General features: G+C 37.3%; 1 pseudogene; it reads right to left on the bottom strand.

The window, feature by feature from the left end:
* Positions 1-1,942: 1,942 nt before the first annotated feature.
* LOC128568544 (ubiquitin carboxyl-terminal hydrolase 1-like) lies at positions 1,943-3,784 on the bottom strand (annotated as a pseudogene).
* Positions 3,785-13,553: the final 9,769 nt, after the last annotated feature.

Raw genomic sequence — 13,553 nt, 5'->3', positions numbered from 1 at the left:
AGACAATCATTTTTAACCCTTTACTCCACTAATTACATTAATGTATTTTTGCCTGCTGAAACACTTTTTTTTGAGGATAAATGCCACTTGCTTATATTATATAATTCTTTTAAAATGCTGCTGAATTTGGTTTAATAGTATTTTGTGGAGGTTTTTTTTTTTTTTTTTTTTTTTTAAATAACAAGGATGGCCTTTATTCAGTTTCTTTCTTTCTTGTGGAGGATTTAAAAAAACATATTCATAAGGGATACCGGCCTGTACTTTTTTTGTTTGTCTGGCTTGGTATCAGGGTAATTTTGGCCTCATAGGATGAAATAGAAATGTTCTTCTCCCTACTCTTCTATTTTGAGGATTTTGAGAAGGTGTTTTATTAATTCTTTAACTCTTTGGTAGAATTTACCACTTAAATAATGTGGATCTATGCTCTTCTTTGTTGGAGGTTTCTGATTACTGGTTTAATCTATTTGTTATATGTCTGTTCAAATTTTCTATTTCTTCTTGAATCAGTTTTAGCAGTTTGTATGTTTCTAGCAACTTGTTCATTTTGCAGGTTATTTTGTTGGTACAATTATCCATAGTATTCTTTTGTACTCTTTTTCTGTTACAGGGCTGTGTTAACCTCCCTACTTTCACATCTGATTTTAGTAATTTGTCCCTTCTTTTTTATCTTAGTCAGTCTAGCTAAAAGTGTATGATTGTTGTTTATCTTTCAAAGAACTAACTTTTGGTTTTGTTAATCCTATTGTTTCTCTATTCTCTATTTTCTTTAATCTTTATTATTTCCTCCTTATATTAGCTCTGGGTTTAGTTTCCTTTTCTAGTTATTTGGTATCTAAAGTCAGGTTACTTGTTTAAAACCTTTCTCATATTTTTAATGTAAGCATTTCTTTTTGTGCACTGTCTTTGCTGCATCCCATAAGTTTTGGCATGTCATATTTTTGTTTCCATTTGTCTAAAAGTATTTCATAATATCCCTTGTAATTTATTCTCTGGCCCATAAATTGCTCAAATATATTCTATTTAAATTCAACATATTTGTGAGCTTCCCAGTTTTCCTTCTCTTATTGATTTCTAGTTTCATTCCATTGTGCTCTTTTAAAATTTATTAACATTTGTTTTGTGCCCTAATACATGATTTTTAGAATGTACCATGTGCACTTGCGGAGAATGTATATTCTTCTCTCTCTCTTTTTTTTTTTGAAAGGATGTAAGACACCAAATTTATTAGCTGACAAGGTACTCTTATTTGTTGAAATAGAATGTAACAGTGCTATTCCAATAGTATTTATATATTCCTTGGAATCATTAAGAAAAACTCTTCAGTATAAAGAACCTTCTTCAACACATCACAAGATAATCATTTACCAGTTTAGTATATTGTGTTTAAAATGAGATATTAACCAAGTTTTTGTGTGCCCAAAGCATCATCTTAATTTTTCCAGTTTTAGATTCCATTAACTTATATGACTACTTTAAAGGACTAGAGGCAACAAATTTTTATTAAAACCTTGTAAATATGATAACTTAGATGAACTAAGTACAATTTCTCCTTTGAAAATTTTCCACCTCCACGGTCTGAAAGTATTGAGTATATTAAAGTGATTATGCATGTTTATTCTTTCTATATATGTATCTATTCTGCTTAAGAGAACTCTTACTTATGATAAAAATATGCAAGTAAAAAATTCAAACATTTGTATACATAGTTTTTAAGCAGTTTAAATTTTATTGACCTCCGGGGTTTTTTTAAAAAAGTTAAAGTTTAAGGTTGCCTCTATAAGCCTGAGATACTATATACAGATAGTGCAGAATATCAAGTATGAAGAGATACAAATTAGTTCATGCCCAAAGAGATCTACTGGAGTACAGAATCATCTTCATAAATACATATAAAATTCTTGTGAAGATAGATGAGGACCGTCCAAGTTTTCTGAGACACTTTTCAAAGTGACTCAAGGCACAAAACGTACACCATTGTGAATACACACATTCCAAACTTGGAAAGTCCACCACGGTAACAATCAAACTCCAAGCCACTAGCAGCAAAGCACTTCAAATGAAGTTATAACTTCAGGCATTTTGTCATACGAAAGACTTCGTTCAGCTTCAGTATAATGATGGCAATTTTCACAGAAATATTTATCTTCTCCTACAATCCTTTCTATTGAAGCAAATTGTGAAATTGCCCATCTCAGGGTCTTCATTTCTGTTTTCAGCTCTGGAGAAATTTCAGAACTCTCCTCTACTTTGGAAAGCTCATCTTCTTGCACTGGCACACTGTTGTCTTGAAAATCTTCTCCTCTTTCGGTTAAACTTTCACATCCCAAGCAACGAGTTCTTAACACCAGCTGACCTTGAAATAATTTCTCCCCTAGCTCAAAACCAATTTGCTCTGTACCTTTGTTAATGGGCTTAGCTTCATTAACATTTACAGGTTTAACATTATTTCCTGTAGGTTCAAGTCCACAACCATTATCTGTGTTATTACTTTCACACTTCCCCAAGTCCTCTTCAAGATCATACTCATTTTCTTTAGATTGTCCTTTCGATCCTTGGTTTGTTGTTATTTTTCCCAGGCTACAGAATTTAGAAAGAATGCTGGGTTGCTTAGTTGCTGACTTTAACCAATTTATCTTAACTCTTGATTTCTGTTGTGAGGGTCTTGCACTCTCATTTTCAGATATGTACTTGGGGATTATTTTAGAAGGAACCTCTACTGTATCATCTGTAGCTTTTCTTTTTGATCTAGTTTGTCTGTGGTTCTCTTCCAATGACTGTTGTTCCTTGGATACTTCAACTTTTTTCTTCATGTTACCAAATTCAATGCACTTTTTCTTTTCCCATTTCCTTTGGGGAGTTTTTCTTTATACTCTTCAAAATGCCTAACATTGTCAATCTCTATGCCATTAAAATCACTCATTTCCTCTTTCTGATTATCAGGTTTTTCTTCCACCTTAGTAGATAAAATTCTGCCACATTTTTTACTTCTTTTTTTAGGAGCTGGCATGCTTCTTGAATGTTTCCCAAAATACACCGTAGTACTTCCTGCCCATCATGCTGTAGATATCCTTCATACATAGGGTGAAGTTCCCTGAGTGTATTAAGTGGTCGCCTTGGCTGAGCAGCAAGTATATTTCTCTGGATTTAAGAGAAAACTAGCCTGAAGCTGTTCCACTGAAATGATTAAGGACTGTAAACTACATATTAGTTCATAACTTGCCAAAGAATCTTCTTTGCAATTTCCCTTATCTTTTTGATTGGCTTCATCTTTTAGAGCTTCTTTCTTCCTTGAAACAGTATTGAATAAGTGCTTCACTCCAGACTTAAAACCAGGACAAAAATGTAGTACCTGAAGTATGCTATTAAGATAACAAGTATTGCCAAGATTACTCAGTCCCTCAAATGGTAATAAGTTTTCTATCTTCTCACAGTTTATAAGTGAGGATTGTGCTGCAGGAACAACTTGATTGGTTTCAGATCCTCTATATTCAGAAGTTTTTCTTCATTTTCTTGAGAATCTGTGAAATCCAAGGCTGTCTTAGTTTCCTTTTTCTGAAAAAACTTTAAGTCTGTTTTTCTTAAATGAACTACATCTTGAAAGTCCATTATTTTCACTAGGTATGACACCCGAAGTGAGGTCCGTGGCAGTGACACCGGCGAGTCCAACCGGAGTGAGTGTGGGTGCAACAGGAGAGTCCCTTCCCTGAACCCGCCGGGTCCCCGACCCAAAGGAAAGCTGGCCGGGTCGCCCTTCCCGTAGGGGAGTGACCATCACCAACTGCATCCCCGGAGCGGTGCCGGTCTGTGCTTGCCACGCACTGCAAGGAGCGCAACCAGCATATATTCTTCTCTTGATGGGTGGAGTATTCTGTACATGTCTATTAGGTCTAGTTGGTTAATAGTATGATTTAAATCCTTTATTTACTTTTTGATCTTGTCTCTATGTTCAATTCATTACTCAACATGGGGTATTGAAGACTCCTATTACTATTGTAGAACTATATATTTCTCTTTAATTATGTCAATGTTTGCTTCATATATTTTGGGTCTGTGTTGTCTAGTACACAAATGCTTTAAATAATATATCTTCTTGATGAATTTTTTTCAATATATAATGATCTTCATTTTTTCTAACAATTTCTGACTTTGTGTTGATTTTACCTATAATACCAACATAAAGGTAGGGTGGAGGGAGGATGGAGCAGTGTTCTGCCTGCTATTGAAACTATGTTGTTAGCAATCCAATCTATCTTGTTATAATCTATCTTGTTATATATTTAGGATGCTCATTATAATTTCCACGGCATCCAACAAGAAAGTAACTAAAACATACAAAGAAGGAAATAGGCAGGGAATTGCAATAGTACACTACCAAAAAATCATTCAAAACAAAAGAGAGCAGAATGCAGGCCAGAACAATTAAGCAAGAAAAAGAAATAAAAGGCATCCTACTTGGAAAGGAAGATGTTAAACTGTCCCTGCTTGTAGATGACATGATCTTGTATATAGAAAACCCCAAAGACCCTAATAAAAATTATTAAAACTAATAAATTCTGGCCAAGCATGGTGGCTAATGTCTGTAATCCTAGCACTTTGAGATGCTGAGACCAGAGTATTCTTGAGGCCAGGAGTTTGATACCAGTCTGAGAGAGAGACTCTGTCTCACAAAAAATAGAAAAATTAGCCAGATGTGGTGGTATATGCCTATAGTCCCAGCTACTAGGGAAGCTGAGGCAGGAGGATTGCTTGAGCCCAGAAGTTTGAGGTTGCAGTGAGCTATAATGATGCCACTGTATTCTAGCCTGGGAAATGGCATGAGAACCTGGTCTCACAAAAGAAAGATAAACTAGGCTCGGCACCTGTGACTCAAGTGGCTAAGGCGCCAGCCAAATACACCTGCACTGGTGGGTTCAAATCCACCCCAGCCCGCCAAACAACAATGATGGCTGCAACCAAAAAAAAAAAAATAGCCAGGTGTTGTAGCGGGTGCCTATAGTCCCAGCTACTTGGGAGGCAGAGGCAGGAGAATTGCTTGAGCCCAGGAGTTGGAGGTTGCTATGAACTGTGATGTCACAGCACTCTACTCAGGGCAACAGCTTGAGGCTCTGTCTCAAAAAACAAACAAACAAACAAAAAACAAAAAGAGAGAGAAACAAAAACTAATAAATAAATACGTAGCAAGATGCAAAACATACAAAAATCAGTAGCTTTTCTATATACTAGCAACAACGTATGCAAAAAGAAATCAAGAAATAATCCTTATGCATAATAGCTACAAAAAATTAATATATTTCACAAGTAAATTTAACCATGGAGGTGAAAGACCTGTACATTGAAAACTACAAAACACTGGGCAGCACCTGTGGCTCAATGGGTAGAGTGCTGGCCCCATATACTGAACGTGGTGGGTTCAAACCCAGCCCCAGCTGCCGCACCCCCGGCATCTAGCCGGGGTGAAGTGGCGCTGTCCGCATTATAAAATGCGTGAGTAGGTGGTATGTGCTCCCCGGAGCGAAACCCCCAGCCCCCCTGGTTTGCGACAGCAGCGCATAAGTTGCCTAACATGCCTTTGTTTGAACGTAATAACTCACGAGGTGCGGCATAAAAGCCTAAAAAACCTTTGCTCTGAAACCTGTCTGTTCAGTTGGATGCCTAATTATTACCTAATTGTCTTGAAAAACTAAGAATAAACACAGTGACTTACTGATCCACAATTAAACACAGCAAGTATAGCTGTGCTGAACTCAGTAGCTCCAAGAGAGCCTGCACAACAGCACGTCCCTACCATAAATGTCAGTAACTTGAGACAATACAGACACGACAAACAAGATGTTCCAACATAACACCTTCTACAGTAAAACTTTACTTAAAAAAACATCTTACTTCACTAATTTTCATATGTAACACAAATCAATAAAGTAGTTTAATGTTTAACAAACAATAAATCAAAATATAGTTACTAATTAGAGTAAAAATATATAGAAGTAGTCAAACATTGTACATAAAAAATATGTTCAACTATTCTTAAAAAAAATCATAAAAAACTAAAACCAATTACAAAACTAAGAGAAGTCACAAATCTTGACATTCCTAGATAAGGGGAAACAACCAGGTGTTACTAATGAAACCACTTCCCTAGAACAAAAACCTTAAAAAAATAAACCACCTCCCTCCAAAAAGAAAAACCTTGAAAACATATAGTACATGATAAACCACATATGGAGACACAAAGATAATTGAAGACACAAAGATAATTCACAAACATAAACAAAATAATGATTACATTGTTTTAACCCTAAAAAAAAAATGTATAAATACCAGACTTAAAAATCAATAAAGTGCAGCTACTTTGTGTAACAGTCTGTCAATTCAACCTGCGTCGACCTTTCAATCAACCTGAGCCGTTCGCCCTGAGCACCCTCGGACTGAGGCCCATCGACTGGCGGTCCGCAACAGCTGGCGCCCGAACAGGGACCTGAAGGACAGGTGATCTTTCTTTTTCTTTCTTTCCTCTCTTTTCAGATTGAAGGCGACTCTCACCAGGGAGCTCGAGTCCCGCCGGTAAAGGCTGACCGGTTAAGCGTGAGTAATCCGCAGGTTTCATGGGGCTCACATTAGTTAAGGAAGAACGCATACTCGGTGTCATGATACAGCGCTTGTTAGAGAAAAATGGTTTTCATGTGTCCCTCAAAAAGTTGGAGGAGCTTATGCATTTCATAAAACTGGTTAGTCCTTGGTTTCTGGAGGAGGGCTCCCTATCTCTCTCCGATTGGAAGAGAGTGGGGCGCGAGATGCGAGCTTATGTGCAGGAGCATGGGGAGCAGGTTCTGCCCCCACAGGCTTATCCTTTATGGCTGCAGATTAGGAAACTTTTGGCTGACAATACCTTTCTGAAGGCTTTTATAAGGGAAACTGCTTCAGAGGCTGGAAGCCCCGAAACTAAAGCAGCCCCCATTCATGATGAGGTCTCTCCGGAGGCTTTCAAGGAACCTGAGCCGACATTGAATACTGAGGGCGTAATTCCCTCGACACCAACACTTAAAGAACTTTTGCCGCCGCCTCCACCAGTTAAGGATAATCTTTCTAACAGTGATAAATGAGATGTGGTTGATGAATTGGCCAAAGAGGATGAGGAGAATGAGGAGGTTAATTTTATTAATCACCGCCGCGCTTACCCAACAGTTCACATTCCTATGACAACACCCAGACCAGCTTTACGGGCTCCACATTCTCGTGTGCCCCCTTGCCCCCTCGCGCCGACCGCGGGTTTTCAGGCGGCAGTACGTGAAGCCCGTCAGCAGGGAGATTTTACTTTCGCTTTCCCAGTACGTTTCCCTACTGATGAAAGAACGCCGCCGGTCTGGGAACCTTTGTCATTAAAAACACTAAAGGAATTGCAGCAGGCTGTTCGTACTTCAGGTGCCTCTGCCCCTTATACTTTGCAAATTGTAAAATCAATAGGTAACTTGTGGCTTACTCCTTATGATTGGCAACAAACAGCCAAAGCCACACTTTCTCCAGGGAATTATATTTTATGGAGAACAAAGTATGAAGATAGATCAAGAGAAAGTATTAAGCAACACAAGGGTAAGAAAGCACAGCCAACTATGTCAATGCTCCTAGGGACGGATGAGTTTACCTCTACAGAAAGTCAAACTGCATTGCCCCGACAATTTTTGGAGATAGTTAGTCACAATACGGTTGCTGCTTGGCGCAAACTGCCTCCTCCAGGAACCAAGAGTACCACTCTAGCAAGAATAAGGCAAGGTATGGAGGAATCTTATCCTAACTTTATTTCTCGCTTAGAAGAAGCCATTAATAGAATGCTCCCACCATCTGAGGGTACAACATTATTGCTCAAGCAACTGGCTTGGGAAAATGCTAACACGCTGTGTCAGGACTTAATACGTCCACTCAGGAAAACGGGCACATTACAGGATTATATTAAAGCATGCATGAATGCCTCACCAGCAATCGTACAGGGGATGGCGTTTACTACAGCAATGCGGGGTCAAAAATTCAGTTCATATGTTAAAAATGCTTTTAATAGAGACCCCAGTAATACATGTTTCAACTGTGACCCCCCACACGCTGTGCCCACCTGTTACAATTGTGAAAAACCGGGTCACATGCAAAAGGATTGTAAAAAATTTACTAATAATAATAATGGTAACAAGACCCGTGGAATTCCCCCGGGTCCATGCCCTCGTTGTAAGAAGGGCAGACACTAGAGAAAAGAGTGTAAATCTAAGTTTCATAAGGATGGGACCCCCTTGTCAGACAAGGGTGCTAATTTTAATGAAGGCAACAAGCCAAAAAACTAGATGAGGGGCATTCTCCCAGCCCCAACCCCAAGGGAGAACTGGCAGCGCTTACTGAAGTGCAGCCTGTCTTGCAACCTACATCTACATTAAATTATCTACCCCCTGAATTTACTATTCATAACCTCCCACGAGGAACTCCTGGCAGCGCAGGTTTAGATCTTACCAGCTCTAAAGATGTGATTTTATCTAAATGGGATGGTGTCACTCTCGTTCCCACTGGTGTTAAAGGTAAATTATTACCAGGCACGGTTGATGTTATATTAAGACACAGTTCTAATTATACTAAACATTTTAAAGTTGTGCCGGAAGTAATTAACTCAGATACTGAAAACACAATTAAAATTATGGTGAAAGCACTGGTAGAAACTACACAGATTCATAAAGGGCAGAGAATTACTCAATTACTGTTGCTACCATATGTGCCACTCCCTAACTATCACCTACATGATACAAGGGGAGAAAGTCAATTTGGATCCACTGATCAGAATTGTGTGACTCTTATTCATGACTTGTATGATCGACCAATGTTAAAAATAAAAATTGAAGGCAGGCCTATTAAAGGATTAATGGATACAGGGGCTGATGTAACTTGTATTGCAACCTCTGACTGGCCAAGATCCTGGCCAGTTCACCGAACCGGGTCTTCATTAATTGGTTTAGGTTCAGTTTCTGGTGTTATGCGCAGCACATCTTTTGTAGCATGGGAATACAAAGACAAGAAAGACTACATTCAACCATATGTGTTGCCCTCTCTACCCTATACCTTGTGGGGCAGAGATCTTTTACATGTTATAGACATAAAGTTAGTTACTGCTGATCAATTAAATGATCAATGTTTTTCATAGGGGCCACTACAGAGAACTATGCCTGTAAAATAAAATGGTTAACAGACACTCCTGTGTGGGTTAGTCAGTGGCCCCTAACAACGGAAAAATTACAGACATTACAAATTTTAGTACAAGAACAATTAGATAAAGGACATTTGGAGAAGTCCACTAGTCCGTGAAATACTCCTGTATTTGTCATTAAGAAAAAATCTGGCAAATGGAGACTTTTACAAGATTTAAGAGCAGTGAATGCCATTATGGAAGACATGGGTGCCCTTCAACCTGGGCTCCCGTCTCCTGTAACAATACCTGAAAAATGGTCACTTATAATTATTGATTTACAAGACTGCTTTTTTACTATTAACTTACACCCTGATGACTATCCTCGCTTTACATTCAGTGTTCCTTCTCTTAACCTACGGGAACCATTTAAAAGATATCAGTGAAAAACTTTACCACAGAGCATGAAAAATAGTCCTACATTATGTCAAAAATTTGTGACAGCTGCATTGGCAGCACTACGAGAACAATTTCCTGGTACTTACATTATTCATTATATGGATGATATTTTACTAACTCATCCTCAGCTGTCACAGGTGCAGTTTATTTTAGAAAGAGCTATAGAGCAATTAACTAAGTTTGGCTTGGTTATTACCCCAAAAAAAGTTCAAAGAGATAAGCCACTTAGTTACCTGGGACAATGGATTCATTCAGATTACATCACACCACAGAAAGTACAAATATGAAGAGACAAGCTACAGACACTTAATGATTATCAAAAGTTATTAGAGAAAATAAATTAGATTCGACCTTTCTTAAAAATTACTACAGGAACTCTTAGCCCTTTGTTTGCTATCTTGCAGGGAGACTCAAATCCACATTCCCCAAGACATTTAACTCAAGAGGCTTTACAGGCTTTAGAAGTCGTTAAACAGGCTTTAACTCTAACTAGGGTTAAACAAATTAATTATCAAAAACCATGGTCTTTACTAATTTTTTCTACTAAATATACTCCTACAACCTGCCTGTGGCAGGAAGACATTTTAGAATGGATCCATTTACCACATGTTCAAGCAAAAATTATTACAAATTATCCATACTTAATTTCATTACTGATAGACAAAGGAAGAAAAAGGTCACGAGAATTGTTTGGTAAAGATCCTCATATAATTGTAACTGCTTATAATAAAACTCAAGTAGAACAACTATTTCAAAATAATGAAGATTGGGTATTAACCTTACAAGACTATACAGGTCAAATTTTATATCACTTTCCGAAACATCCTTTAATTGAATTTACAAAAACAGTTTCACTTGTGTTTCCTCTTATGTGTTCCAGACAGCCACTGTCTGATGCAATAACTTTATTCACAGATGGCTCCTCTACAGGAAGGGCTGTAGTTTTCAACCCAGATCTGTCTCCTCTTGTTAAGGAAGTAATGCAGGCTTCTACTCAACAAACAAAATTGTGGGCTTTAATTTCGGCTTTTAATAATTTCAAACAAAAGTTTAACTTATACACAGACTCTAAGTATATTACTTCCCTTTTTCCAGCCCTCGAAACTACTCTCCTAACAAGAACCTCAACTATTTTACCTTTGTTAAAAAAATTACAAACTTTAATTCAACAAAGGAATAATCAGTTTTATATTGGTCACATAAGAGGACACACTAACTTACCTGGCCCTTTGACCCAAGGAAATACCACTGCAGATCTATTAACACGTGCCATGGTGGCATCAGTAACTGAGGCTGAAGAAAGCCATGCTTTGCATCATCAAAATGCTAATACATTAAGAAAAATGTTTCAAATTACCAGAGAGCAGGCAAGACAAATAGTCTTGAAATGCAAAGCCTGTCCTATCACTCATCATCCTTTAAAATTTGGTGTTAATCCTCGGGGTCTACGCCCCAATGTATTGTGGCAAATAGATGTTACACATGTGCCAAGTTTTGAAAAATTAACTTATGTACATGTCACTGTGGATACTTTCTCTCACTATATTTGTGCCTCTACTAGAACTGGCGAGGCTTATAAGGATGTTGTACAACACCTGTTTGGCTGCTTTCAGCAGCTAGGTATCCCTCTTCAACTAAAAACAAATAATGCTCCAGCTTATACCTCGCGAACATTTGAACAGTTTTGTGTACAATGGAAAATTGCCCATTCTACAGGGATCCCTTATAATCCTCAAGCTCAAGGTATTGTGGAAAAAACTAATCAAATATTAAAATTACAGATTGAACGCCTACAAAAAACTCATAAATATTTTTCTCCTCATCATATTTTAACTCATGCTTTATTTGTTTTAAATCATCTAAATGTTAACTCTAATAATCAAACACCAGCTTTAACTCACTGACAGCCGAAATCAGCTGCTACATTCCCAAGAGTACTATAGAAGGACCTGTTATCAGGCCAATAGAAGGGCCCTGATATATTACTAACCTCGGGACGAGGCTATACTTGTGTGTTTCCCCAAAATACCAAATCCCCCATCTGGATTCCGAACCGGCTCATCAAACCGGCTCCCCCGAAAGATCAGACACAGGAGGCGACGCCTACAACAGATGAAGAGCCTGGCGACACAAATGAAGAAAGTGAAAGTACTATCGAAACCTCCCAAGATCACGTAGACACAGATCAGAACCCTGGTGAAACAAGCTAAACAACTTATCTTGACACAAAACAATTCTTTGACTCCTTCCATGTATTTTATAACTTTTCTATCACTTATATCTACTCCTATAGTGGAGAGTACAGCTTATTGGTCATACATTCCTAACCCGCCACTACTCCACCCAGTGGGCTGGTTAAATCAAGATCCTGTTAAAATTCTAACTAATGATTCCCTCCGACTGGAAGACTTACAAGACTCAGAGTCTAGAAACCATGCTACGGCGTTAATTAACTTCACTGGTAAAACTGATTCACTACCTATTTACTTTACCCTGAGAGGCAAAGCACCTCCCTTTTGTTTACCTACAAGTTATAGAGTATTTTTAACTGATGCTCCAGATCCTAATGATGCAGAAAAGCGTTATGTTTGGGAATATAAGTTACAAACTATTAAAACATTTAATTATAATAAAACCTGCTTGACAGTGAACTGACTGCCTATTCCTAATTGTAAAGAAAAATATAAAAATAGAAACCAATTCTGAAAATCATCTTTAACTAACACACCTACTTGGCTTTCTTGTAGATTCCCAGATACAGTCAACAAACATTTTCTTATAAATTCAAAAACAATCGTCTGAGACTATTCCCCTACTTCTTGTTATGATCATAATAAATATTTATCGAAACAGTTAGATAAATACCATCAATACCAATAGTCTGACACCCCTCAACCTATACAGCGATGGTTTACACCTGGTTTAGTTAAACCCATATGAGTTACCCAAAAAAAAAATAAAACTCAAATACATTATAATTTATTTAGGCTTGTTGCTACATCCAACTTAATATTAAAAAAGAAACCCGGTATGACTAAACCTACACCAATATCAGTAAAAACTTGTGTTAGATATCCATATGCTTTGCTTCTGGCTCCTAATAAGTACTTAACTATTACACAGTTAAAAAATTCCTATCATATAACCTGTACTGCTTGTAAAGTAACCAATTGTCTCACTTCTACTAATTTATTTAATGACAGACTGTTTAATTCTGTATTAATTGTTAAAAGACCGTCTTATGTACTATTACCTGTAGACTTACAAAATAATCCTTGATATGATAACTCTACTTTACAAGTTTTACACACTATTAATGAATTAATTAGACCTAAGAGATTTATAACAACATTAATTTTAGGAATTTTAACTTTAATTTCTATAGTCACTACATTTACAGTGGCTACAACTACCTTAGTACAAGAAATACATACGGCTCACTTTATCAACTCTTTAAACAACAACATTACTTTGACCTTAATGACTCAAGCCAGCATAGATAATAAACTTGAAACAAAATTAAATATTTTAGAAGAAGTAGTATTAGCTTTAGGACAAGATATTAAGTTCATACAACATAAACTACAGACTAAGTGTCACTCAGCCTTTCAGGCTATCTGTGTTACACCTTTACCTTACAATCTTTCTACATCATGGGAGAAAACAAAAACGCATTTACAGAATGTATAGAAAAACAATAACATAACACACAATTTACACACCCTACAAAAAGACATCACAGCCATAAGTGAAGCTCATCTACCTATTACGTCCCTGGATGCATTAGCTCAATCACTGACTGATAATCTTAAAGCCTTAAATCCTGTAACCTAAATTCAGTACATTGTGTTTATAGTCATCATTGGATGTCTAATATTCTGTGTTGTCTTACTGTTACCATGTCTTCTTCGTTGTATGTTTTCCTCCATAAAGGCTGTTCGCC

Source organism: Nycticebus coucang, chromosome 17, assembly GCF_027406575.1.
Source record: "Nycticebus coucang isolate mNycCou1 chromosome 17, mNycCou1.pri, whole genome shotgun sequence".
Lineage (NCBI taxonomy): Eukaryota > Metazoa > Chordata > Mammalia > Primates > Lorisidae > Nycticebus > Nycticebus coucang.
The sequence above is the reverse complement of the archived record's forward strand: the minus strand, read 5'-3'. Positions and strand labels throughout refer to the sequence as shown.